Here is a 6,951-nt window from a genome sequence, read left to right on the forward strand (position 1 = left end):
GATTACAATTTTTAAAATGTTTATTAATTCTTACGTGTAGGACACTCAAGAGGAACAATCGTCGACATCAAGTACATGTACATTACTACTACCAGTACTACCGTCAAATGACGTATTGCGGGTACATTAGGCAAGTCTGTACATGCAAATGCAAATATTTGATAAACTGAGGGTCCTCTACATATCTAGATCTCTCAAACCCACAATTTCGGTCAGTAAACGTTCCACAAGGTGATGAGCCAGGAAAACTTAATTTGTTCAAGGTATTAGAGAACGAACCAATACGAGGGAAAGAAATCTTGCAGAGCTTCAAACTGTTTAAAACTTTTAATAGATCCGTCTTAAGGCGCGTATTCACCAAAATCCGATTTTCAAACGTGTTTCAAACATGTTGCAAACCGGTTTACAAACTTGCGAGTTTAAATGTTCATGCGTATACACACCGACTTTTAAACAAGTTTGAAACGATACGTTTCTTTCGTTTGTTCTCGGTTCGATCAGAGTTTGATCGTTTTTTCTCTACAGTCGCGTCGGCCGGTCCAGGATTAACGGTTAAATTTGATAAAATTATTTGCTGTAATTTTGTAGTATGGATCATTGCAACAAGGAAAAGATTGAACAACCAGCACAGCTATTTAGAGAGCAAACCCGTGGTGTGGAATACCAAACACAAAGACTACAAAAACCGCAATAAAAAACATGATGCACTGAAAAGCATTGGTGACATAATGAATGTGCCAATCATTGTTAGAACGCAAAATAAACGTAATGCTTGCACAATTTCGACGTACTAGAAAAAAAACGCTGATATGAACAAATCCGGTGCAGGAGCCGACGAGATTGAACGGAAAATTTGGTTTGGGTACAAACTATTGTCATTCCTGGAGGATTGTTTTAATGTCGCACAGACGAGAACAACAGTACAGGTAGGGGAGACCGGGGATAGAATGGACACGGGGATACAATAGACAGCTTTGTATTTCGCGCCCTATTGCAGTTAAACGTTTCAAACTCATACAAAAGATGACCCAAGCGTCATACTTTATAGTAAATATCCATACGGGTATATAAAGTGCATTCAACGAAAGTTATAAAAAGGTTGTGTGTGTTTATAAAAATTTCTTTATAACTTTGGGCAGTAGTATTCTAATCAATTGTGTGGTAAGTGTTGGAGCTGTTGCAACTGTTTTATTTGGGTAGGTAAGTAACTATATCATGGGCCTTGCATTCTATGCCAAAGATACAGCTCTTAGTAAGATCAAAATATTTTTACGAATTTTTTTATTATCATTCGCAATATGAGGATAGATTGGACAGCTGTCCAAACCATCCCCATGGTATGTCCAAAGTACCTCCAATGAATTATAGGGCGAATCATTCTTTTATTTCAGGATTAGGTATGTCGCGAAGTTACAAAAAGGTGACAAACCGTGATTTTTCGAAAGATGCTATGAAAAGAGCCCTATCCGCTGTAATAATAGAGGATTTGAGTCTCAGAGCTGCTGCGATATTATATATATGATGTAAAAAAGTCTTCACTCACCGGCTCGCGTGGCGCAGTTCAGTTAAAGCTGAACTGTGGTGCTAGGGTCCCTGGTTCGAATCCGGGTTCGGGCATGGATATTTGTAAATGTATAGTGGGTTGGGTTGGTAGAGCAGCGTTGGCTGAAACGCCGCCCACTCAAACATAAAGGCAAAATAAATAAATAAAAAATAAACTAATTATGTAAAAAAAACGGGTTCCGGAAAGTTCACCGATTGCAAATCACCGACTTCAATTTACCGATATGGCATTTCACCGACAGTACAATTCGTCGATATTAAAAATGCGAAATATTTCAATATAATTAATAGATAGGAATGTTATTTCAAGAACGTGTAAATAAATGGGGTATATGATTTTTATTCGGTCGTCCAAATAGAAGACAACGTCGTCCTCCACAGTATCCTTTTTCGATGTGGAGTGTTTACCAAATAACACTAGATGATGTACCGAGGACAAACAATTCTGTCGAAGGATAAGGATGGCATCCGTGGAATAGCGTGTGGAATACATTTGACCAACGTCAAATAAATGAGTACACATTCTAACATGCCATTAAACTACTAATAAACCTACTTATCATGAATAAAACACAATTCGCTGCTTCACACTAATGAGTTATGACTCATCATTGTCGCTCAAACTAGTATCTTGGCTTGATACAGGTAAGTTCTGCCAAAAGATCTTGCGATTTTCCGGCATAATGGTTGTTAGCTTCGAAATAATTTTATTTTTTCTTTCAAGAGTAATTCCTCTAGGGGTATTTTTTGATTTTGGTTTCGGAATACCTTGTTTCATTACCTTTGCACTTAAAAAATTTAGAGTTTGGAATGGATGGTCAAAATTTATTTTATATTTCAAAAACATACTGCCTTTTTCAAAATTGACTTGAACAATATCATTTAAATAAGGTCTTGGGGTGGTTTTTTTGAGTTGTGATGTGTGGGTCTTTCCATAATAAAAAATGTTGAAGTTCGATGTCTATGACATTCACTTTCTTTGATGCATTTTTAACTGCCCTTGAAAAGTCATTAAAGTCATAAACTTTTTCCCATACGTTTTAATGATTTTTCCACCATATGGTGGAATGAGTCAGCTGCCATAAAACTGTGCCCTGGTTCAAAATATTTTATTTCCAACAACTTGAGCGCAGTTTCAGACGAGTTTATAAAGTAGATAAAGAATGAATAAAGGCACCAGTTTTTATTTTGCGCGCTGCAGTTGTCAAGCCAAAGAATAATGTATTCTGCATCTCGAACTGAAGAAAGAAAGGTATAAAACGTACTGATAAGGTCTTCTTTAGAACGCCCACTTATGGCTTCGTGCCATAATACCGCAGTTGTTTCCACATCTTTTGCCTACTTTTTGACACTGCAGGTACAAAGCTCTCGTTAAATGCTATTATCCGTGGGGTGAACAACATCTCTTTAAATGTGTCGCATCGAGGCAACATAATCACCTGGAATAACAAAAATAATCAAAATATTGGAAAATTTAAGATAATTGGTTGTTACCTTTTGTAAATCTGCGGTAAAAACATACTTGTCGGTATCTGCAGTCTCAGCGTCGTGTTGGTATTCTTTGCGAGCGTTTCTATATTTTAGTAGGTGTTTGTTGAAGATTTCACAACTTTTGCATTCTAACACTAAATTTTCTTTTGTGTGGCCTTCTTTTTTCGTATGAGTAATGAATTCCTCGCATGACCAGCACTCTTCATGCCCAAGTTTAGCAAAAGAAATGTTTTGAGCCGCCACTACTTCCCTGTACAAATAGTATGAAAAATGTATGTGCGGATGTTTAATTTTAAAGTCCTCATACATCAATTTGATGGTGATGTCATTGGGGAGGTAGCGACGTTTTGGGGCATGCTCGCGTCTATAGTGTGCAACGGTCGGGTTAAAAGAATTTATGTGGTCAATAATTACATTTCGGTCGAGTTTTTGAGAACGATTTTTGTTTTTCTTACTTGGTGGTGGTTTAATACCACCAGATTCGAGAACTGATGCTGCGTTTCTTATTATTCTGTCATTCTTAAGCTCATAACCTAACGTTCCCAAGAAAAAGGATTTACATACTTCGTGCGACACTCCTTTTTCGTCCGACAGAAGGTAGTGTATTGTTTTAGACCTACGTGAGCGTAAAGATTTTGATACCAGTACAGTTCTGCGTTTTGGACAATTTTGACTAATGTGGCTAACGGTAAAGGCTTGTTGTTCACTCTTAGTCATCTTCCAAAACTGATTATTAATACTTTGTCGTCTTTCTGTATCTATTTTTTTACAAGATTTGACACACATTTTGCCGCTACATGATTGTTTTAAAGAATGATGTTTAATTTGAGTATCTATTTTCACCTTCTTGCGTTCTTCTAGTGATGCTTCGTATTGTTTCCGTTTTCTAACTTCGCCTTTCTTTGTATACCCTAAATTAGTTACTTTAACAGAGCTTTCTACATTATCCTCTACAATTGATTCAATAATGGTGACTGTTGGTTTGTTACTGTCTTGAAAGGGGGATAATTTAACATTGTCAAAAACTTTGTCTAAAATTGTTTCATACATTTCCCTAGCAATTTTGCAGCTAAAACTTTCCGTATCCGAGTTTAATGAAGGACAAGAAGAATTGTCTGTAGTTGCTATTACAGGTTCTTTCTCAATATTCGAGGGATTAATGAAAATGTCACTTAAAACAACTATTTTATTCGTTTTTGTCTCTATGTACGGAAAATAATCTTTATCTTCTACAATCTTTTCTTTTTTAGGTGCACTTTTTCTGTAATTATTAATTTTTTCAGACAATTCCTTATTTAATGCCATTGAGAGTATCTTTTTAGTACGATTCATGATATCAAATCTGCAATAATTACATACAATAGTATATTAAAGTAAATAAATAATCACAGAACACCTTACTAACTGAATGTGAGGTTATGAACTTCAGAAAACCGGCTGTTTATCATCAAAATGCGCATGCGATTTGTACTTACGATCATTAACTCTAACAAGCGGAACAACATAACTATTGAGTTGTGTTAACGATGATTGTCGTATCTACAGGTACTGATGTAGATACGACATTTTCATGTCACAATGTCAGATACGCCAATGTTCTCTAACATATATGGTGATTTCGTAGTTACGACAAAAATTAAATTTACTTTTGTGAGGTATGGAATGCACTTACGACAAAACTTGCTTAACAAAAAACATGTATTTTGGTGTAATAATTACGATTATACCCTTAGCTGGAAAACGTGCAAAACTGCAGATACGACACTTGGTCTTAACACAGCAGAATTGTATGGTTTTTATAGTGTTTTAGTTTTGTTTAATAAATATTGATATAAATCGAACCCGAATTTATAAATCACGTTACATTATATTGTGATAAACCGCGCTTCACACGGTTTATCCACCTATCGCACCTGCATACAGTTGACTATGGGAAGTGCCTTTAATGCACTAGATTTCCCTAGAAATCTTCACATTTAATCGCTTTGATATCTAACTTAATATTTGATTTCCTTGATAACTAGTGATGTATATTGTTACGAACCTGTTTCAGCTAAGATAAGACTTTCAGCATTTTCTGGAATTATACTAGAAAGTAGGATAGAGGACTGTCCTATGTAATCACACTATACCATTTTACAAATGACTATAATTACTTTATTGAAACTACTTTCCATTAATTCAAACTAAAGGTAAGGTGATTATGTTAAAGGCAGTCCATCTTAAACTTCGAAATGGTAAAAACGTAAAACTTGTAACCTGCATGTAACCTGTGTGTGGAAGATATTACCTAATGAATGTGTACGAAATAAAACGTAACTTCAATCCGAACTTCATTCTTTCCATTATTTCGTCATAAGTCCTACACAAAAAATTCGCAGTGCAACTCAGTGGGGTTGCACAACAATATATACACTGGCAGACATTTATAACAAATTTGATACTGAAACCAAAAAATGAATTACGAGATCTTTATGTATTAGAATTAATCGACATTGTGGCGAAGGGAGGTAAGATTTTTATTGAATGTTTGACACTTTATATGAAAGGGAGCTGTGATAAAAAAAACTTAATAATTTGGTACCATTGTACAACATTACACAATCAACAAGAAATTATTATAATCAAAGGCTGTTATTCCTTTTTTTTGTTTACAGGTGATAATAATGTTCCTGCTCAGTTGTATCTCCTGAACCAATTTGTGCCCCCTACAGGAAAATCTAGAGTGGGTAAAAGTACTTGGGAGTTCTCTACCTTGGAAAGCACGCATGGAATATTTCTACATGTGAAGGTACTTTTGGTAACTATTATAGCATTTCTTTACATTGTTGATTTTATATTATCAGCATGCGGAAGATGTCGACTCTGAAATGAAGAAAAAGGCAGATGCAGCATAGCAAAAGGGGCGAACGGTACAGCCTTATTTTATTTTCATTGGACCAACTGTGCAATTTTGCACTAATTTTAATCTAGTATTCATTATTAGAGTTTGTTATTTTGAATACAAATAGAAATGTCACAACGTACCATTAAAAATTTCAATACAGTTCATTTAATTCAACAAATTTGATATTATTCTCCTTAATTGGAGTGGTCCTTCGAGACACAACAAACAATACATAATTTTTGGCCATATTCGAGCCGGATATAGTGCGACACCAGCAAGATCATCAATCAGTACCTATCATCATTCGCAAGTGGATACAGTTTGGAATTCGTAAGAAATATTGCAGCAGTAACGCATGGAAAATCAATTTGCATGCCGTGGATAGAAGGTGACATCAACAATCTAAGAATCGACAGTGATTTTCCAGTTGTGATCTGCTTCAATTGGCTTCCGGTAAACGAGACATATCTCGATTTATTGTATGTTTATGTTCTCATATTATCATATTCTTTTTGCACATTTTAATTCATTCCAAATACGTAACATTTGATTTTTTTTAGATAGATTTATTATTTACGCAGAACAATTTCATTTGAATATATTCATGATGGAGCCAGGAAAAGAAATAACATCATTACGACATTCACGGGCTATTATAAAGGCATCATTAACACGATTTGTTACCTTTCTCAATAAACCAGAGAACAGGAAAGATATCACGCAGTTACAGTTACGATTGAATAAAATTCAATCCGATTTTCAGGAATATAATATCATTCAAAATCAGTTAGAATTGCTTGATCAAAACGAATCAGCTGATCGCGATCAGATTGAAAATTCGTTTTTCGAAAACATGTCGCTTGCGAAACGATTTAATAAGTAATGTTAAAATAGGCACGACTTCCTCACCAGAGGGTAGTAATCAATTTCTTCAAACAGGTGTACACGAAAACTGTCAAGTGGATTCAGTCACAAATCTCAAATTGCCTCGCTTGAGTTTGCCAGAATTC

The sequence above is a fragment of the Photinus pyralis genome, unplaced genomic scaffold (assembly GCF_008802855.1).
Source record: "Photinus pyralis isolate 1611_PpyrPB1 unplaced genomic scaffold, Ppyr1.3 Ppyr1.4_LG1, whole genome shotgun sequence".
In the NCBI taxonomy this organism is placed as follows: Eukaryota; Metazoa; Arthropoda; class Insecta; order Coleoptera; family Lampyridae; genus Photinus; species Photinus pyralis.